Below are 22,776 nucleotides of genomic sequence, written 5' to 3'. Positions count from 1 at the left end.
TGCTAAAAGTTGACTTCTATTACAGATATCAGATGGTTGGTTGATGTGTAACTACTTGTTTCTTTGCAATGAGCTTTTGACAACAGTTATCTATCCCCTAGCCACCACTACTTCTTCCTCGCCAGCAGGGCCCAGTCCCACTAGAGATAGTCACTTTCTCAGTCTCCCTTGTAGTCAGGACTTGGCTGGTTGGCAGGCGACCAAATATCGGACAATGAGACCTGAGGGGAAATCTGTTGGGAGGATTCTGTGAGAAATTTCCATCTCTAATGCAAAGAGACATCCTAGGGAATATATGCCTTTTCATCAGCTGAACATGTGACTTCACATAAGTCTTAAAAAGCAGCAGCCATTTTGCAACCTAGAAGGGTCAAGCCCAAGGACAGCCAGTGTCTGGAGGATGGCAGAGTCCAAGGGTGGAATGAGCCTGGCTCCTTGCTCACATGGCTGGGCTGCTGATCTTACCCTGCAACCGTTCTCTTCTAAAGTGTTATTATATAAGATTTAAAATGCCATTACATAAGACACTTAGGATTCTGTAATATGCTCCCCAATTAGTATAGGATTCCTCTAGAAATACAAGAAAATCTTTAGCTATATGAATCCCATGACAAAAGAGGTGATTCTGAATAGTAAAATAGTAAACAATAATAATAAAATATTGTGAGATTTAAATATTTTTGAAGGGAAACAGTTCTAAGATATATTATTTACTCCTTAACTTAATATAGAAACATTAACCTTTTCTTGATAATTCAACATTTTATTTCAATGTACCTGCCAATAACAATGCTTCCCTCCATTTCTAATTTGCTCCGTTTAATCTGTCATTCATTTAGAAAACAATTAAAAGGCAACTTATTTACTAAACTTCTTGACTTCGGTCTTTTTCCTCCTTTAATCTATTTTCTCTCACTGATAAAATTATTTGAGACTATTTATGAATTAAAGTGTGGACTGGGTGTGCATCAGGAGAGATCTTCTGTGTGAACCACCTGCTGGTTACAGTGAATGTGCTACATGATTTCTAATTTTGCTGCTCAAAAAGCCTTTTATCTTACTTGTTTTTTTCCTCGACTGTCTTCTAGGTAAGAGTGAGCTGAATTCTGAGCAGGTGAGGTACTATGTCGCCTTCAATAGAAAAAGATAGCAAAAACAAACAAACAAACAAACAAAAAACGAGGCTATATAATAACAACAGGTACCATTAACAGAATGCTTTCCTTCTCTGGCTAATGGATGCATGAACACACATGATCTCAGTTAGCTTTTTCCAATAGGAGGCAGTTGAGCCTTGGGATTAGACATGTAGTCTCCAGGGTTAGAACATCTGAATTCAAATTCTGGCTCCAGGAACCACTAATTGCAGAATTGCAGCTTCCCAAACTGCAAAGGAGGTTGACAATTGTATCTAATGAACAGAGGTACTGAGAAGGTGAAGTGAGCTAATGCTTGTAAAACATATAGCACAACGCTTGGTGACAGTAAACACTCAACAAATGATTACGATCATGATTTCCATTTTACAGATAAGAAAACTAAAGCCTAGAAGTGATAAGTAACTCAAGCAAATGACAGAGCAGGGACTCCAGATGCACAGGAGTCCAGAGCTCATACTCACAGTCATACAGCAACACTAACGACTGGCCTCTCATAGTAATCGGGAAAATCCAAGAGAAGGTCACATCCTTGGGCCTTGGACAAGAATGACAAAATTTACTGTGGAAATGAAGATTTCAGTTCAGCATTACAAATATCTGATTCATAATCTCCTCCCTGCCAAATAAATAAAAGGAAATTCATTCCCTTCACCTTTTTTTTTTCTGGAGAGGGAGTTTCACTCTTGTTGCCCAGGCTGGAGAGCAATGGTGCAATCTCAGCTCACTGTAACCTCCACTTCCTAAGTTCAAGCGATTCCCCTCTTTCAGCTTCCCGAGTAGCTGGGATTCCAGGCATGGGCTACCATGCCTGGCTAATTTTGTATTTTTAGTAGAGACGGGGGTTTCGCTATGTTGGCCAGGCTGGTCTCGAACTCCTGATCTCGGGTGATCGACCCGCCTCGCCTCCCAAATTGCTGGGATTACAGGTGTGAGCCACCGTGCCCAGCCCCCTTCACTTTTTTTTTATCGGGAGAATGATTTAGTGTCTGTGGACTAACTACATGGTATATATAGTTAAGAAATTCAAATCCATCATTATTCTATCTAGACACAGTTCAATTCAAAATATTTGCTGGTTTTTAATATAAATTCTACATTTTTGTGGTATATGAAAGGCATTTCATATGCTCATCAATGTACTCATTTTAGATTCTTTTCTAAATGTGATGATTCAATTAATATGCATTACAAAACACTTGGCAAATGAATTTGAGGTGCTGGAGAGAGATTCACATTTGTACACAGATATTTTTTCACCATAAATTCATATGAACTTGCTAACTGTGCTCTCCTCCTGTTAAAATACTTAAAATTCCTGGAAATAATGCATTTCTAAAGATAAGCTACCCATAAGGCACTAAACTTTAATGTACATTTTAATATACTTCCTTTTTTACTGCAATCTGTTTTAAGAAAATACTATCCAAAAAATACTTAGTTCAATGAAGTATAATGAGTCACAAATAAATGTTTTAAATAGCATCATTTTCCTGCCTGCCAGTTGCCTGAAAGCTCAGAAATGGAGTTAGTCCTTGGGCATTATTAATCAATTTATTTAATTTTCATAACTTTCTTAAGGACAGTAGTTCAACAAAATGAAGTGAGTCCAGCACTATTATTCAAAAACAAAAGAGGGCTATCCTGAAGTACTTCTCATTCACTGCTTCTCCAGTGTTCTCCAACCATAAGAATCTTAACTGTCCCAATGGAGGCTGTATTCCAGTGTTCTCCAACCATAAAAATCTTAACATGTCCCAATGGAGGCTGTATTCGTATGTTTGGTTGTGCACTGGACAATCTCTTCAATGCAGCAGGCAGAAGCAGAAAAGACAGTTTCCTTCTTAACTTTTGCTGGCAATCCATTTTAAAGAGTTTTCTTGAAGAGCTCCTTATTCTGGCAAAGTTGTTAGCAAGTGGTCATCTGCTGTTCCTATTTGCTCACCACTCATTCGCTTCCTACCTTCTGACCCTAGAGCTGACATCCCCCTGATTTTGATGCCATGTTCCCTCTGAGAGTGGTTCCTGGATAACCTGCTTACATTATAATGACTTGGTGGAGGAGAGGTGTGCTGGCCACACACACAGACACACACACACACAGACACACACACAAACCTCACAGATTTCTAGGCCCCACTGAATCAAAATTTCTGGGAAGGGTGCTCCAGGGATCTCTAGTTTTTGTCAAGCAGCCCAGGATGTTTTTATGCACACTAAAACTTGAGACTCACTGCATTAAACAGTTACAAACCCCCACAAAGTACCTGGCCCTGAGCTGCTGAACATTCCCTATTTAAAATCAACTCCTGCCTTGGCCTCTCTGAAGTGGAGGTGTTTCCTTTCTCCTCCCTCACCCTGCATCTCAAATATTAATATTCCATCTTTTTCTCTTGATACATCTTTATTCTACATGACACTTTTTTTTTTTTAAATTGTGGCTTCGGCTTAATTTGAGCTTTAGCATTTTACCTTCAAATGTCCTCCATCCATTTCCACCAGGAAACCCACTGTGATTTTTCATTCGATACAGTCCAAGGCTAGATGGATCTTTCCTATAAATATTGATAGCTCCAAATAAATTTATTCATTCATTCATTTATTCAATGTTACTTATCAAGTCCCTACTTTGTGCTTTTATGGATCTTACATTCTGCTAGGGGCCAGGAATGGGGCAGAAAGGTGTAAAAATAACAAACAATTATGTACACAATTATCTAATAAAGATTGTGGTAACTGTGACAAAGATGAAATACAGAAAACAATGAGAGTTATGCATTTTTTTTTGGCAAAAATACCTTATAAGTGATAGTGCATCCTTCATAATGTATCAGGAGACATACATTATTGATTTGTTCAACTATTAATGATGTTCATCTTGATATTTGTTTAAGTTATATCGGTCAGGTTCTCCCCGATACTATTTTTCTCTTTACAATTGAAAAGTATCTTGTAGGGAGACTATGCAAATATACCATTGCCCACTAATTTTAGTATCCAAAGATGTTTTTCCCCGAGACAATTATTGTGGTGTTTGAAAGTGGCCATTTTTCTATTTCCATTATTCCTTCTATAATTATTAGTTCAGTTGACATTCTTGTTGAAAGTTGTTTAATTTTTACATAGAATTAAAATTTAAGCTTTCAAGCAGACCTATTTTCTTTATGGTATCTAGGTTTCTCAACATTCTTTAAAAAGTCTTCAAATAAATATGTCTACCAGTCTTTTCTTCTGGTACTTCTGTGGTTAGCCACTTTTGGATAAATATATTTGATTCATGTGCAATTTATTTTTATGTAAGGAGTGAAAGAAGAATATGGACCTTTCTTGACCACTAGGCAGAATGGCCTTTTCCTTCGGCCTCAATTATAACTGGGAATTGACTCCAGTTATCTAAAATATACTTAACTTACTTAACTCCCAACTCTTCCCAACAAGGTGATCTGCCCTAACGAGGCATTTAGTACATAATTATTAAATGCAAATACTCTGGAAGCGATGGATAAGGTTACAGAGAAGAAAGGAATTGGTAGCCCAGAGAGGAAGCAAGTATGCAACGCTGGAATGAGGAAACCCTTGTCCAAACTGAAGAGCAATGAAAGAAATGGAGGAGGACAAACAGTTATTGGGGAAGATTCTGAGGAAAAACCATAGAACTTGGAAGCTAGGTGGCTGTAACAAGATACAGGAGCATAAATAAGCAAAGATATTGTAAATGTTGACATCTAAAAGAATTGGAGATAGTGATGCTTCCGACTTCACTATCAGAAGGTGAAGAATTGTCTCTTTCATCTCCATGGATGGTACCAACATCAAGTCACTTACACAAAATCTGGCAAACTCTGATATTAGCAATCCTGCACCTACCCTTTCCCTTAACCCCACATCCAATCTATCATCTGCATGTGCAGATTCTGATTTGCCCTCCAAAGCATCTCTCAAAACTGCAGGTTTTCACCATCTTTGCGGGGAGGCTCTTTAATGTACACACCACCCTTTTCTCTGCCTGCATTGCTAGAATTGCCTTCTAATTGTTGTATTTGTTTCTGTCTTGCTCCCCATCGATTAATTCTACCTGGTGAAGAATCTACCTGTAGTGATCTTTAAAAAATCTGATTCAGATATTGCCATTCCTTTGCTTAAAGCACTTGAATGATGTTCTATTGCTGTTAATATCCTATATCCTTAATGAGTCCCACAAAGCTGGGTCTGACCAGAGTGCCTCCTTAGAGCCTCCTTTCACACTACCTCCTCCACTGACTTCTTTCAGTTGCTGAGATGCACTATGCAAAGTCAATGCAAAGGCACTCCATCCTCAGTTCACACTTCCACTTTCTACCCATCTTTCCAATGTTAGCTTAAGCATCTCCTTTTCAGGCAAGTTATTTTTGACCATCATCAGACTAGGTCACTCTCTTGATTACATACTCATGAAGAAACATCAAATAAACCCAAATCAAGGTATTTTCTATGAAACAATCAGTCAGTGCTCTTAAAAAGTGTCAAGATCATGAAAGACAGAAAGACTTAGGAACTGTTGCAGATTAAAAGAGACTAAGGAGGCATAACAAATGAATTCAATGTATGATCCCCGATAGGATCCTTGCCCAGAAGGACTTCAGTGAAAATTGAATAAGATCTGCAGATTAGACAATAGTACTGTATCAGTGTTAATTTACTGGTTTTGACAACTACTGTGGTTTTGCAAGGTGTTAATATTTGAGGAATATGGGTAAAGGTTGTATAAAAGCTTTGTGTACTATTTCCAAAATCTTTTGAAAGTCTAAAATTATTTTAAAGTAAAATATTTTGTAAATGCTTGAATAGTACTTTTAAAAATCTTTTCAACAAGTAAAAGAATAAAAAAGTTTGCACCACTGACAGCTATAATATCTATTATCTCTAAACTATAGGAATCATTTGCATAACAGTAAGAAAGAGTTGAGTAAAAGTGGGCAAGTGACATGAGCAAGTAATAAGAGAAATATAAACAGTTAAGTCACAATAAATAAACATCTAAATTCACTAGTAATTAAGAAACTGAATTTAAGCCAGTATTTAATGTATTTGATTGATAAAATTTACGTGATTGGGCCAACTCAATATGGATGAGGATTGAAAAAACTGTCAAGTTTAAAAATAATATGCACTCATGTTGACTAAGCAATTCCAATTCTAAGATCTCCCCATAGATTTCCCTGACCGTTTAATATATACACACACACTGCGGCATGATTTTAACATATTAAAATTTTGGAAATAAAAATAAATAGCCATCAAAAGAGGAATATTTAAAATAAATAATCTCTAGCATATGAAGCTGTTAGAAATGACTTACATCTATTTGTACTGAACCAGGATGTCATCCAAGTTAGAGCATTAAGTGAAAACAGCTAGCTATGGAATAACATATAAAATATAGCTCCATCCTTGTAATATGAATACACATGTATTTATTACGTATACTGGAATTTTTCAAGAAACAAGTCTGGAACAACATTTACTGAATTTTTCTCAGCTGTTGTCTCAAGGGTGGGATCATGAGGGACTTTCACTTTTTATTTGTTCGTTGCTATACAATTTGTTATAAGTATGTATCACTTTGTAATCAAAGTACACTTTTTTAAAAAACCTACAAGTTTTGAATAGGTTGCCCTGAATTTGAATCCTAGCCCTGCCAATTTCTACATGTGTAAATTCTGGTAAATTACTTAACTCTCTGAATCTATTTCTCTGGTCCAAAGTTAAGAATAATTGAGGTTTCCTTGCCTCACAGTATTAAGGTAATGGTAGTTGTAGCAATTATTCAAGGACTTCCCAAATCCTGGCCTGAGGCTGAGCTGGGTGGCCTTCATGTACACACCATAACATCAATAGCAGAAAAAAGCAATTTACCAAAAAGCTATAGACCTTTAGGAATACAGAGTTGGAGAACCCTACTGCATAAACCCTTGAAAGTCAGTCCTACCAAATTCTGGGCCCCAAGTCCTCACCCTTGTTTCTTTCTGCCTTTATGGTGACAAACCAGCCTGCTTCACCCACCTGTTCCTTGATCCTCTGTTTCTGGACCAGGTACTGTGTGTCTCTAGCTCAGGTGCGCACTTGTTTGCATCCAGTTAGTCCCCAACTCAAAAACTGCACTGCAGCAACCCAGTGCCTGCCAGAAGAGATCTAAACCCTCATCAGCCCTTCAGTGGCCTCTGTTATCTGAGCCTTTCCCCTTCTCTGTGTCTTCCACTACTCACTAATAGGTCTTCTCTTACATTCCTTTGATCAAAACCATCTCTGCCCTATCCAAATAGCTGCCACTCAGAAGAATGTACATTATCTCTAAAAATTCCCACCAACCCTGTGGTTTCCTCATTCCACCCATCAAAAGATAGATCATATTAAGACTAGGAAAGGCAATATATCGTACCTTCATAAGAACTCCAAGGCAGCACTGACATATATGTTATTACATGAAGATGTCTATCGAAATCAGGAGGAACAAATGCTCAAAACATAAAAGTAGAAGAAAGAATTTGAATGTAAGATTAGATTTAGCTCTTAAGTAGATTCTTCTCAAAAGGGTGGTTTACTGAGCACCTGCATCAGAATCTCCTGAGAAGACTGCCAAAAGGAAGGCTACTGGGCATGGTGGTTCATGTCTGTGATCCCAGTACTCTGAATGGTTGAGGTGGAAAGATCACTTGAGCCCAGAAATTCAAGATCAGCCTCGGCAACACAGTGAAACCTCATCTCTACAAAACAAATATTTAAAAAAAATAGCTAGGTGTGGCAGCACACACCTATAGTCCCAGCTACTTAGAAGGCTGAGGTGGGAGGATCACTTGAGCCCATGAGGTCAAGGCTGCAGTGAGCTATGATCACACCATTGCATTCCTGCCTGGGTGACAGAGTAAGACCCTTGTTTTAAAAAGATAAAAAGGAAGGCTGCCAGGCTCTACCCAAATCTTTTGAATAATCATCTCTAGGGGTGGAATGGAGGACAGTTTCTTATTTTGAGCCTAGTTTGAGAATCACAGCCCTAGTTACCTAAGTTATTCAATAATATTGTATTTGACAAAAGAAAAATAACTAAGTGTGCCATAAGAATACGATAGTTATATTTCTTTTAAGATTCATATTTTAATTTATTGAATTTTTCATGAATTGAAAAAAAAGTTCTAAACCCACCAATGATTTTGAGTGATTTTCATCTTATTTATTAATTTATTTATTTAGCTTAAATACTTTATAGATTAAGTAAGCAGTTTCTTTGCCCAGGTTAACAGGAACATTAGCCTAGGAAGGGCATATTTCAGGCCTCTCTTTCCCAATCTCGTTCCATCCACCATGTCCATTTGTTCCTATAGTTAAAGAAAACTTATCTTGTGGAACAATTTATAAACCAACCTTTCAAGGACAGAACAGATTGGGAAAAAAGCCAGGGTCAGCCCACCAGAAGACCGAATCATGGGCCCAAAGGCAGAACGACTTCTCTGTATTTCTAGTGTTAAATGATAGCTGTAGTGACAGGATAAATAGACTCACAGGGTCCTTAGATGAGCCAAATTTAGCCATAATCATCATTCCTGGCTATAGTTTTTCCTACACTTTTAATTAAAAGTGCATAGCTGATGAGTGCACTAGCCAGGCAAGTTTGAAATGTAACACTCTCAAAGTGAACCCGCACCTGAGCCTGTCTCTGAACACAGGCAAATGCAAAACAGGCAGGCAGGATTCACAGGGAGCTAGAAAGGGTTAAAAATGAGTCATCACTGGCTTCCTGTTTCTAAATTAACCCAGAGAAGCATCAAATCACACAATTAAAATGAATAATTCCTGATGGACCTCTTAACAGTTATCTCTTGCATGAGCTTTTGCTGAATCTGGTTTAGTTACTGTGATGCCACTGAAACCTAACTATCGCAACAGTTTAAAAAACAAAGAGCCAAATTCACCAAATCTCAAATTCTTTCATCTTTAATCAGATTTAGACTCACGAAATTTAAAATGTTTCTTTAAAAAGAATTGAACTTTTGCCAAATAATATAATGTGTAATTTACACAAAAAGGTAAATTAAAGGATGTAGAGTATATTTTTAACAGTGAGATTTCAAAATTTCTATCAACAAAATTATTAGTGTTTTATACTTGCATGCTGGGTACTGAGGATAGCGACTGGAGCAAGAAAAGTGGGGGCTTGCCCTCATGGCACTTCAGGGTTCCAACCATCTCCAAAGTAAATCTATCATCTTCAATGTAAAATCAGTACCCAGATGATTGCTAGTTTTCCTTGACATTTTGGTATTTTGTAAGCAATGCTTTTATTAAGTTCTTTATTAAAAAGTGTTCCAATTTGCGTTTTCACATATGCTTTAAAAAATTGATTCTTTTGTTTTTGTTTTGCCTAACACTGTTGGCATACACAACACATATACCTCTCCTTATACTCAATGATTCTTTGCTGGAGGCAAATTCAACTTTATACAAGACCAAGAAAAAGTTTCATCTACTTAGAAGAAAACAATACTAGCTATAGATTTCTGAGAGTTATAAGAACAAACATTTATAAGAATTAATGCAATAAAGTCAAAATACAGGAATCAGTGATGGCAGATTCCATCCTAAAGCTCTGCAGGAGTTAAGAATTGCTTAGTCTTCACTGCCACAGGAGTCTTCCCACCTATAAATAAAATCTGGCTTCTTATAATTAGATATAATTACTTCAACAAGTCAAAGAACAACTAAAACTTGCTTTGCCGTTACTCTATAAAATATACTGAATACGCTGAATTAAAGGATGGTTAGAAATGTCATTCTCACTCCACCACAGCTTACAATGGGAGATATCTGAGACTCTGGGAGTGTGGAGGTAAGTGGATGGCATATGAGTTTTTCAGAGTACTAAAACTTGCCCCAGAATCTGATACATTATATGAGGCAGGCATAAGAAGCCTTGAGTATAAGGAGAGACATGAGTATTGTATATGCCAACTGTGTTAGGGTAAAGATCCAGAAAATAATCCATTTTTAAAGCATATATGAAAACACAAATTAGAGCACTTCTTAATAAAGAACTTAATAAAAAACATTACTTACAAAATACCAAAACATCAAGGAAAAACAGTTATAATCCGGCTACTAATTCTACACTGGAGATGACAGATCTACATTGGAGAGGATTGGAACACTGAAGCTCCATGAGGACAAGCCCCTACTTTTCTTGCTCCAATCAGTATCCCCAGCACCTGGTATGCAGTATAGGAGAGAGGGATCCATACAAGTCAGGACAAGAGGTGTTGGAGTCATATTGCCTGGGTTTGATGGCCAGTTCTATCATTTACCAGCCTATGATGCTAAGCAATTCACATAGCTCCTCTGTACATCCATTTTTTAAATCTGCAAAATGGTATTTAGGCATAAGGTTGTTTAAAGAATAGTAACAAGAATAACAATGAACACATATAGCACTTAATTTTGTGCCAGACATTGTTCTAAACACTTTGTATTTACAGCTATTTATTTAACCCTCCCTAAAACCTTCTGAGATAGAAAGTAATGTTTCAATTGAAAAGCAAGGAAACTGAGACTCACAGAAGTCAGTAACTTGTCCAAGGATACACAACTAGAAAGCGGGGGGAAAAAATCCTGTTTCCAACCACTCCATCACCATTGAGATAAACTTGTGTTAAAGCAGTACAGTGCCTGGCATATAACACATCTTCAATAATGAACAGCTATTAATAAATATTTGTCAAATGTTTGCAAGATTCTGAGGTTACACCAGGGCTCCACAGGAAAGAATGCTGTAATCCACTGGTGATGTCCCTGTGGGTGTGGAAGGTATTAGTGATCACACTTGTGCCACAGGTTTTCAATCTCTTTCACATAAAACAAAGAATCCTGATATCTGCCTGAGGTTTTCTTTTCTCCATCGCAATGGGATCTGAGATCAGGCTGTCACCATCAGACACTGGATTGTCGCCTCCACTCGCTAACACTAATCCACTCTCCACCCAACTGCCAAAGTGTTCTTCTAACCAGATGCTTTTCACAACTGCTCCCTTTCAAGGAACCTACAATCGGCTACCACCTCATATCAAAATTCCTCCCCCAGCTTTCAAGGGCCTTAATACGACATGGAGGAAACCTGCTTTTAACTCCTGTTCAAGTGCTCAAGAGCCTACTTATCAAATAAATATTTGATAGGAATGACCACGTTTCATTATGCAGAGAATAGCAGTGTTTGTGCTACTTCAGAACAGTGATAAGCAGTTTTTCATTTTACATAATATTTTAGTTTTATGTATTTATCTTTGGACATAGCCCAATTTTTAAAAATAGAGAATCTTATTTTACTTTTGTTCAGGATGAAACAAGCTTGATCAGAGAAGGACATAAAAGGAAGAATTTCAAGAATAAAATTTGATTATTATTACCCACTAGAAAGTTAATATCCAGGTAAATTTCAGATAGCTTTCTAATCCGTCATCCTGAAACTGGAACCTGAATAACCGGGAGACTTTCTAATGATGGGAGATGGAAAGTCAGAATTAAAACAAACAAACAAAAAAGGAGTCATAACATCCTTAATATTCAAGACAATGGACCCATTTCCAAAAGAGTACCTTGAAAGGTTAACTACAGCAAATCAAGACATAAGAGTTACTGGTGTTTATATCAATGGGCTTCTTTTAATAAACACAAGTTAGTAAGTAACCACCAGTCTAATTTAATGTCTCTAAGCCAATCACATCAATGGAAAAAATAACATGGATTTAATTTAAAAGTTAGAGAATCAAACATGTGTTTTGAAGACTCAGCAATATGCCAAATGTTAAACTGGCCTGTCCACTTGACATGCAGAGATGCAAGACTGTACTAGAAGTTAATCTGATTTGCTTAGAAATGCAAATAATTTCTGACAAAAGCCACATCCAGATGTAGCTACATCCAGATTATTCCTGAGTTGAACATTCTGATGTCAACTCAGGATTTCTGAATGTACATTCACACGTTCAACTGGACAGTTCACATGTTCAGATAGCTGGAATAAGCAAGTCAACAGGTACCAACAGTATTTTTTGTTTGTTTTTGTTTTGCTTTTGAGAGTTTTGTTTGTTTTTGTTTTGTTTTGATTTTATTATTGTTTCTTCAATCGAGGATGTTGGCCTTCTTAGTTGATTATATGAACTGGGATTCAATTTGATGAAATGTTTGGTGACCCATATAAAGTTATGATTTAAAAAATCAATAGCAAAAGAGGTGATGTAGTTTGGTTAGGAAGACAGCCTAAAATTTTCATTTATTTAAATATTTATCAAAGAGCTGCTATGTATCAGTCCTGAGGAATGGAAAGCTGGCTCTAATATCTTCAGGGATAACCATGAGTCATTTCCTGTAATTTCAGTTGAAGCCATCTATAAATCTTTCATAAGGTCAAGAAAAAGATGTTAGTAGTAGACAGAATCGCAAATCCAGTAGATTAATTAAAATGTCTCTAATTGGTAAATGTACCCACGAGGAAAGCACCTAGCACTTCCTGGACGGAATCTACATTATTTTCTCTCACATTCCTTCTACTTCTCATGTTTTGGGCAAGAATTATCAGCTTTCTTTTCTTGTAAAATGCAATCTCATTTCTTGGATTGTAGCAGTAAATTCTTACAGCTGAGAAGGGTCCTAAAGGAAGGAAATGATCAAATGGTGTTAAGTCCTACGTGCTGAAAGTAAGAAGAGGGAACTATTATTAACAATTCTTTATAACTATTTTTATCAGTCCTTCTTAGGAACCAACCCCAAAGACACTCTCTCCTCCAGAAGCAAATCTCTCTACTGAGGACATCCTTAGGAAACAGGTCCCTAATTACTCCCTTCAAGTCTCCCACAAACCTTAAGACTCCTATGAAACAGGGAAAGAGTACCAAGAAACAGGCCTTGAAGGTTGAGATGGGGTAAAGGACTTAGGTTATCTGTCTTATAATTTAAATTTTGGTGCTTACTTTACAGGTGGGGATAAGAAAACAAGTTTCTTCTTGAAATTCCCAAGAACCAGTTGCTACATAAATTACAGCCAAAGTATATGCAAAAGCAGATTCTCACTGGCAATTTGCTGTATGCGTTTCTGAACAGAAAACCATCAGCCAATTCATTTTCCAGGCAGATCCCAGTAACATTTTACGCCTTTGAATGGAGAAGCTCTCACGGTGCAAATGGTAAACAAAAAGAGTCTACTGCTCAGCGACATTAACTTGTATTAAAAAGAAAGATATGTATACTGTAGTTACACAATGCCCACTATAATCCAGTGGTAGAGTATATTTTTTGAAGTACAATGTAGCATCCATCCTGAAAATACAAAATTTCCAATGGAAACAAGGTCGGGATAAAAACAAAACACGGTGGCTTAATTTCTGTGTAAAACAACCGTCAACCCACCCTCAAAAATATTGACATGGACAATCAAATATTCAGGTATAATTTATCAGCTGGAACAAATCTACGTTAATGACCTTGACAGGGCCTTAAATCATGAGACCATAAACCAGCATCCTAGTGATATCTATTATGTCTTCGGAAATCGCTTAAAATCCAGGACTTCATGTTATTCTCAGTAATGAGCAGGATGTTTGGAAAGCAGTGTGCTCACTGGGGCTTACTTTGAAAGCTGTCTTTTTTACTTACTACCGAACACAGATTTCCAGGAAGCAAGCCACCCCACCCCACTTCCCAGGCACTTGATTTTTTTTTTTTTTTTTCAAACCTCAAGATTGGGTTCTGTTTCCTGAACTACTTATTCCTTGTATAAATTTTCTTTTAAACTTCAGCAATTATGGCACCTTCGGCTCTGGGGGTATCAGCAGCGTGAGTTGTTTTAGAGAAAGTTCCAAAAAAATATATGTTTTGGAGACATTCCATTTCTTTGTGCATCTCACTGGGGGCTTTAGGTGAAGGCTTTAAGTTATTCAGGTGAGGGGCAATGTCTTAGTCGCTCATAAACGGCACAAAAGTAACATCATCTGGAAAGGCATGGCACCTGTTCGGCCAGAGTAAAGGTCCGTTTTTCTAACCCTCGCCCTTCCCTCCTCCACACCGCGCCGCTAGAGACAGTGCAGTGGTCTCTCCCAAGGTCGACATCATGTCCAGGGCTGCAACCCCGGGCTGAACCAGAAAAACAGGCGCACCCACGTATAGGTCAGGCCAGAGTTCCGCCCCGCCACCAGCAGCCAGGGCTTCCTGCCTCCCTATCAAGGTGAAACTAAGCCCAAGAGCCCCGCGGAGGGCCGCATCCAGGCGGCGCCGATGGAGGCGGCCGATCGCAGGACTGACAGGAAGGAAGCGATCAGCCGCCAAAGTGCCTTTTTCCTTCCCCAGAGCCAGCCCGGGACCGGACGCTGCGAGCGGAAGGGCCGGCGCGCGCCAGGCCACGAGGCACACGCACCAGCCATGCGTACTTCCCCGTCCGGTGCGCGCTCTCACTCAAGCGCGCGCGCCGCTACTCACCAGCAACCCTTGGTGTCCGCAGCCCGCGTGGGACGGCGACTGCGACGGCTGCCCCCGCGCCTGTCGTGTGGCCTTGGCATCCGTCCGGCCGCTGCAACCCGGGCCGCGGTGGCTTTTTCTGGAAGGCGTTGCAGCGGGGTGATACCGGCACTCGGCGACTAGGCGTTCGCTGGTTTGTCTCGGCCGTGCCTCCTCCCCCTTCTCCTGTGCCGACCGATGGAGCTTTGCTGGTTCCACTCGCGCGGGCTCCGTGCGTCGCTCTCCTCCTCACTGTCTGACACCCCAGCGCAGGGGACGAACAGCTTCCTCGCAAACCCACGCGCAGGCCGGCCGACCCCGAAACTTCAGCAGCCGTCCTTGCTGCCGCTGCTGCAGGAAAATAAATTGTCACTGCGATGGTCCCGGCCTCCCCTGCCCCGGCCCCTGGGTGCCGCCTCCGCCTCTGCCTCCGCCCCCTCCTCCCTGGCGGCTGCGGCTTCCCGCATTCTGCAGAAAAAGCTCGCAGGTGGAAGGAAGCAGGGCCCCTGCGGATGGCCTAAAGCGAGAGTGAAGCGGTTGGGTGCCACTTTCGCATCTGAAACCCTGCACGTCTTCTCCCCACCCGGAACCACCTAAAGTCCCTTTTGCTCCACCATCAATTTCACCGAGATAGACAGGAGTGGTGCCTTTGAAGACTGCACAGTACACAAACCTTGATGCAGCTGACCGTTAAACTGTCACTGGAGTCTGGGGAAGGATAGGGTTTTGGTTGACAATCCCACTTATACCTCATATCAGGAATTCCTTTTGATATTTATCCACAACTGGCTACGCCCACCATGAAGCACCTTAGTTCTTCCCCCTACCCCCAATTTGTGTGTACTTGGAAAATACGAATTATTAGAATATCTCTTGGATGTTATGTTACTATCACATGCAGTGTTCTTACTACAGTTCTGGCACTGTGTTAGGCAGTCGGTACACAAAATCTTATTCCATCTGCTACAACCTATATATAAAAGGGACTCATTTTTTGTTTTTGTTTTTTCCATGAACGAGAGACAGAGAAGTAAAATAATTTATCCCAGGTTAATCACCTATAAAGTAGTAGAAGCTTAAATTTAAACTCTGATCCAATACTGAAAGCTGTTTCTATTGGCTTGACATTAATTGATAATGTCATTAATTGATAAACATTTTATGAAGGTTGCTGCTGCTGGATGAAATAGAGTCGCTTTTCTTGAGCTTGGTTGGGAGCTTACCTCCAAGTGAGAGAAATGGCTGCAGAGTGGGGTGGGAAAACACTGGCTTTTCTTAGCCTTTCCTCTGGAAACCAAAATTCTAGCCCTGACTCAGCCACCAACTGAGTTGCTTGGTCTCAGGCATTTCACCTTCTTAAGCCTCATCTTCCTGAATTCTTTTCTTTTAAATGAGGAGGTCTGATTGTTGGAGGCAGCCCGCAGCCTTGATTTTTAAGAAGTAACAGTGTTGTTTTTCTTAGTTTGAAGTTGGTTCCAAATATTGAAGTTAGGAGATTTCACAGAAATTCAGACTTTTCACATTTTCTGTAAGATTGTAACATCAGATATTCAGTCCAAGGCGAGTTCTAGCAGCCATCAGCTGGAGCTGAATAGCGGGTGTCCCCTTTAGACTGGGAAGACACTCTTCAGTTTTCCACAGTCCCCACCACTCCCATACACCCCCACCTCACTGACATTTGAGAATATGGTAGGCATTTGAGTTTGCAGTATTGGACCAGATAATCTCATGATCTCCTGGACACTTTAAAATTCAGTGATAATTAAGAAGGTTAGCCAGATTCCTAAAAAGCATTATGAAACAAAAAATTCCACATACATATTTAGAGCGGTCATTGATCCTGGTCTTGCTATTTGGCATCCAAATTCATATAAAAGCCAAAATGGCCCAATACCCACCGTCTCCCGCTTCCTGGCAGCTAGAGTACCATCTTGTGACCCAACACCAGCCTCAGAGACTCCTGTACCGTTGTTTGAGTCTGGATTATGTGTTTCAAGAAGAAACATTTTAGAAATGTCTTCATTATCTGTGAAGTGGGTTTTGTGTTCAGAGACAGTAGTGCCAGAGGTGACACTGTGGCAATGCCAGTGGTGTCCTAAGTGAGCTGTTTGAATGGTGTGATGACCCACCTGTTCTAATTTCAGCTGCTAAGCTTCCCTTCCTGTGGAAGGAGCCTAATTTGCCAAACTTCCTGTCTCTTTGGTGTGCTACTTAATGACTTTCCAATATATTTATCTTCTGATTCAGTCAGCCAGAAATGATTTCAGTGTTGCGACCAAGAACTCTGATATAGCAACTTTAGGTATGATTTAAGCTATTTCCCTTTTATTAATTGAGTTAATGAAGAGCAAGCACCAGTGTATTTATACAACTTTTATCTTAGAGAATTTTTAAGTGACCTATAGTTTTACTTGCATTTTTAAAGATTCAATCTCAGTAGTAATTTAAAATCCAGATTTTTGTTTTTGCTCCAGAACCTTCATTTCTCTTATTTTTGAGAAAATTTTACCCTACTAAACCTTGAATGAAGATTTCAAATCTATATGCAAATACACATAAGCACTCTTATTTTGCAGATGAGAAAATGAGGGCGCAAGTTACAGAATACATGAAGGCAGAGCAGTAAGGAAATCCTGGGCTATTTTCTGATATGGTAGAATAGGGTTTCGGAACTCCTGAATTCAGCAAGGGTATAATTTGCAAGTAATTACTCCCTTGTAAATCAGAGTTGACCACACTTGTAGTGAAATTCTTTCCTGATGGTGCCTACGGGGTTCCACTCCAGTACTGGAAGCTGGATTGGAAACAGTGACCATGCTCCTTCAAGGATCCTCAATAGTGTGCACAGGGGAAGCCTGCTTTCTGCTGGTATCTAGATCTTCACAGTGACACGACATAACTTCTCAGAGAGCAGCATGCCACCATTCAGTGATTTTAGGGAGGAAATCAAGTGTCACTGTAGTGTCTGCTGAAGTGTGATGCCTGTTTCTTAGGGAAGCCAATAACTCACTAGAAGCAGGCCCTTCATACCCACGGGTGGACTGAAACTAGGATTTACTCAGCCAGCAGGGACTGGCAGAGAGGGTGGAAGGTCTAACTGGTGACCATCCTGTTGTTTTGCGGCAACATGTGGGATTTCCCGTCCCTTGCATTTTTAAAGGGATGTCGCAGGGCAGAGGATCCAAAGTCTAAGTGGTGACCTGGACAACGACATGCAGTTTTCCATACATCTCATGATATCTGACCACAAAGACAAGCACATCTTTCCCTTTTTTCCTCACTTTGGCCAGCAGTTCCTCTGAGAACTCATGTCTTTCAAATCTTGATACATTTCCTTCTGCAACACCCTTTGTTATCTCTATCACAGTTGCTAACATATTTGACTGGATATGGATTATCATATCTAAATTAGTAAACTTTATGCTTTCTGGATTCATGATGTAAGAAAAAAATGGGCATAGCTTTTGCCACCTGGTTCTAATGCCACAGGAAACAGGATGCTCTCCTGGAGAGAACTCTTTTGATTGAGGCCTCATTTCTTAATGTAGTACAGACTTTGAAAGATTCAGAGCTATTCAGTTTGTAGCCAATTGCAAAAGCAAGAACATAGGTATACTGGTGAACTTCACATCTGGGTTTTTCATCTCTGTCAATATTTCCAAAGCACTTATATATTTGCTTTTGGTAAAAATATATCCATCAAAATAGTAAATTGTGTGGAGTCTGAGAACCCTTGTAAATGCTCATCTTTCATGAGCTCCATTGCAGATTCCTCAAGATTCGAGTCATAACACAGTCTTATGAAAAGTGGTCCAAACTTATATTCCACCAAAGTGACATTTCTGTTTTCTGTATGCTACTTGCAAGTGACATTTTTAGCCAGTTTGACATGGTCCCAGGACTCACACAAATGAAGTAGGGTTCTTAACTTCCCCTTCAAGATGAGCTTGTTCTAGGTCAGTTTCTCTTCCAAGTTTCTAAAACAGATTTATTTGGTCCCAGGAAGATTATATGCAACAACCATCTTCTTATGCTGAAATTCTTATAATTTCACAATATTATCTGTAAGTAGATATCTTTTAGCTCCAAGAGGACAGTGGCAGCAGGTGGAGGCGGAGTCTCTCATCCCAGGATACACTGAAATCTGCAGTGCTGGCAGAAGAACTTATCTGAAAGACCAAAATGCCGCAGCCATACTGTCTCAGACTAAACCAACTCCAGACTTTTTTAAAAGATAGGGCTTTTTTTCCCCTTACCAGTAATATTAACAAATGTTGCTTATCGATAAACATTTCTTCATTACTGGTGAGGGTCCAATGAAATCAGCCCTCTTATCTGGTGGTGTGATTTTGCCACACTGCTGGAAAGGAATGTGTCAGTGTGTCAAGGAACGTTCTGAAATGTACTCTTCCCATTGCCCGCAGTAATTCCACTTCTAAGAAGCAATTTATCCTAAGGAAATCTGAAATAAAGAATAAGATTCCTGCACTGAGATATTTATCACCAACTTTAGGTATTAAAATTATGTTTATGTCGGACTTTTAATGACGTTGAAAGTGCTTATGATACAATGTTAAGCAAACAAGGATACAAAATTGCGTGCGTATATATCTCAAGTATGTAAATCTCAAATGGATAAGAATATAGGAGCAAATCCAGGATAAATTATTTAAATGGCCTCCTAGAGATTGGTTATGGGTGATTATGATTGACTTCTTTCTACTTTACTCTATCTTTAATTTTTCCATAAAGGACATACTTTCCTTTTATTTTGGAAGAAAAAACATTTAGTAATTAAAAATAAACAGGCCTGGCGTGATGACTCACGCCTGTAATCCTAGCACTTTGGGTGGCTGAGGAGGGTGGATCACGTGAGCCCAGGATTTCAAGACCAGCTTCTAGTAAAAATACAAAAAATTAGCCAGGTATGGTGGTGCACGCCTGTAGTTCCAGCTACTCAGGAGGCAGACATGGGGGAATCACCTGAGCCTGAGAGGTTGAGGCTGCCGTGTGCTGTGATAGTGCCACTGCGCTCCAGCCTGGGCAAAAGAGTGAGACCCTGTCTCCAAAAATAAAAAATGGAAAAAAAGAGAAACCAGATTTGGCAGCCAGATAAATATGAGGTGGAATCTGCCACAGTACCTCATTCATGATGGGTACAATTTAAGTATTTGAGAAAAGGACAAAGGTAAGAATAAAGAAGAGAGGGAGGAAGGAAAGGAATTATTTCATAAAGAAGAGTGATGAAGTGAGTGATGGTGACTGCCTTGTCGTTTGCTTAGTTTATGCCATACCTAGAAATAGGCCATTACATTCTAAATTGGTTCATTAACTAATGCTGTATTTGAGTATTTCCCAACTGATGACAAGTAACAAGACATTAATACCTTTCTCACTGAATGGGGAATATGGAGCCAGCTCTCAGATTTTTTTCGGTTTCACAACGTCAGAGCTAGATCTGTTCTGGGAAGCTGGCATAGCCTCAAAGTGTTGGTATTCCAGACAAAGAGGACCTTTCCTGCCTCTGACTGGTCTTAATATGGAGGTCTGTCACTCTATCTTTAAGGCACTCCGAAGTCCACGAGCTTAGAGTAATCTCTCATCTCCCCATCTGGCAACGCCCTACTAGGATCTTGTTTCTTAGAACTGACGGTACAAAAAGAGAACATTTAGTGTTGAATTTACCTTAATCAGGAGATTAAAACTATTTTCATGTACTGTACTGGAGTTGTTTGGTGTATGCACACAAAGTGGTGTTCTCATTGACTGTTCTTCCTGACACTAGATAGGCTGGAGTCCCTGTTCTTTGTTTTAAATTTAGAATTTCCTGGCTCTGGATTATCTCTAAAGACAAAGCATCCAGGGAAAGAAAAGAACTAGGACTCAAATGATTATATTGGGAAAAAATATCCTTCTCAGAGATTATTATGCACTTAAAAGTATGTATGTCAGAAATTGTTATATTATTGAAAACACATGTTCTTAAAATTCTGGCTTTGTTATTGTTTATACCAGTAGTTCTCAAAATATGGCTCAGGGATCCCTGACAGCCTGTAAGATCAAAACTATTAAAAAAAAACACACAAACACATTATTTGGCTTTTTCACGCTCATTCTCATGGATTTGCAGTGGAATGTCTCAGCTACATGTATGATATCACCACAGCTAGAATGCAAATGCAGATAGGAGAATCCAGTCATCTCTTAAGCCAGACTCAAAAGACATTTGTAAAAATAGAAAGCAATGACAGTTTTCTCACTAATTTTTGTTTTGGGAAATAAATTGTAATAAAAATGTGAATATTTAACACGTCATTAATTTACCATTTTTTAATAAATTAATAAAATATTTTTAAAGTTTTTGCTTTATTTTTCAATGCAGTAAACATGGGTAGATATAACCCATGAAAACAAAAGCTCTCTGGAATCCTCAATCATTTTTAAAGATAGTTTTTAAAAACATAAAGAAACCTTTAGGCCAAAATGTTTGAGAAACACTCGTCTATGCTATTAAAGAGTAGTAAGTTCCAAATAACCTATTCTTTTTAGTTGAGGAATTATAACTATGGTAATTTAGCCCATGTCATTAAATGCAGGAAGCAACTGCTTCAAAACTGGAAACGGCAGGCACAGTTGATTTTTTCCACTCATGTGATTTATTTTGGTGCTTTCTTCCTGTTACTTTAAACTAAGACAATTTTGTATCCATTGTGTCCCCATATCCAGATACTGAATGAGGTTTGGGAAATACATGGACTCTTTTCCTCTGCTGCCATTTACAAATTATCCTGGACCTAATCTACCTGAGGTTATTTTTTCCCATTGGAAAACAGGGAATAATGGCTCTAGATTGCTCTTAAGGTAGTTATGAAGGAAGTGAAAAAGCATTCTGAAAAATTATAATGTGCTTTGCAGGTATTAATATAAGGCTTAGTACTAGTAAACATTTCAATATACAGACAGACATTTGATGAAAAATGTAAATTCTCTCTTCTGCTGATATTATTTAACCCCTTCGATTTAGGTACATAAGGCATTGTTGAATGTGGAGCAAATACTAATAGTGTTTGGGGTGTTAGATTTTTTTTAAATACTTTTTTTTTGCAGGCTGTTTTACAAATGTAAAATATATGTTTACAAAGGCAGAAAGGTGGAAGGAGACCTGGCGGGAGGTCATAGAACAGCATCTAATCCCCACAATCAAAATATATAAATATACTCTGTAAAAATTGCATCTCCCCTGGGGCTGCTCCAGTGCAATAGAAACCCTTCCATCATAGACTTTTGCTGTTATTTAACACCTATATAGTAGGTTTGAGCAGCTTCCTTTTACAGAAAAGTGGTAGATATACAAGATGGTACTGTATTGGTATTTAAATTTTCTTTGGTCAGGAAAAAAAATTCTGTTTAAAGAAAAATGTGACCACTGGATATTTCACTGGAGTAAATAATACTATCTTAAAATACAACTCTTAAATTTATCTACGGCTATATCAGCAAAGACATAACCTTTTCAAGGACAAATATTAAAAATTGCAAATCCCTAAGTACATATTTGGGCATGTGCTTCTGGGCTTAACACTTAGGCTCATAATGCTGTAACACTATGTCTTAGTCTATTCAGGCTGCCATAACAAAATGTCACAGACTGGTTGGTTTAAACAACAGAAATCTATTTCTCACAGTTCTGGAGACAGAGAAGTCCAAGGTCAAGGTACCTGCTGATTCAGTCCTGGTGAGGGTCCTCTTCCTGGCTTGCAGATTGCTGCCTTCTAGCTATGCCCTCATAAGGCTGAGAGCGAGATCTCTGTAAGGTCAGCAGTCCTATCAGATTGGTACCTACCCGTATGACTTCATTTAACCTTAATTACCTCCTAAAAACCCTTTCTCCAAATATAGTCATACTGGGGACTAGAACTTTAACGTATGAATTTTGGGAGGTTACATGTCATTTGCCATTTGAAAGTAAGTACAAAATAGACTTTGGATGAAGCCACATAGTTTCATACCAGTGTCTGAGGAACTACAGCATTACAAAGGAGTGTAATCATGGATTGGTCATTTTATACATTAATTTATTCCATTTTTCTGATTAAATGCCAAACTTTGT

At 38.9% G+C, this 22,776-nt stretch overlaps 1 protein-coding gene and 1 pseudogene across 4 annotated transcripts in view; both read right to left on the bottom strand.

Annotated features, from left to right (window-relative positions):
• STAMBPL1 (STAM binding protein like 1) overlaps positions 1 to 15,042 on the bottom strand; it is a 43,630-nt gene extending 28,588 nt beyond the window's left edge. Inside the window, exons 1-2 of one of the 4 annotated variants that reach the window (XM_033215824.1) lie at positions 13,148 to 13,264; positions 12,667 to 12,827 (exon numbers count right to left, since the gene is read on the bottom strand). The gene's annotated coding sequence lies outside the window, so the exon portion shown is untranslated. Of the gene's footprint in view, positions 1 to 12,666; positions 12,828 to 13,147; positions 13,265 to 14,648 lie in introns of those variants that run through there. The other 3 variants (XM_033215813.1, XM_033215834.1, XM_033215841.1) reach the window with 3 other exon arrangements.
• A 3,291-nt stretch (positions 15,043 to 18,333) lies between these two features.
• Positions 18,334 to 20,429, bottom strand: LOC117085802 (annotated as a pseudogene).
• Between the last annotated feature and the right edge of the window lie 2,347 nt (positions 20,430 to 22,776).

This window comes from Trachypithecus francoisi, unplaced genomic scaffold (assembly GCF_009764315.1).
Source record: "Trachypithecus francoisi isolate TF-2019V2 unplaced genomic scaffold, Tfra_2.0 Contig00586, whole genome shotgun sequence".
NCBI classification, from domain to species: domain Eukaryota; kingdom Metazoa; phylum Chordata; class Mammalia; order Primates; family Cercopithecidae; genus Trachypithecus; species Trachypithecus francoisi.
The sequence above is the reverse complement of the archived record's forward strand: the minus strand, read 5'-3'. Positions and strand labels throughout refer to the sequence as shown.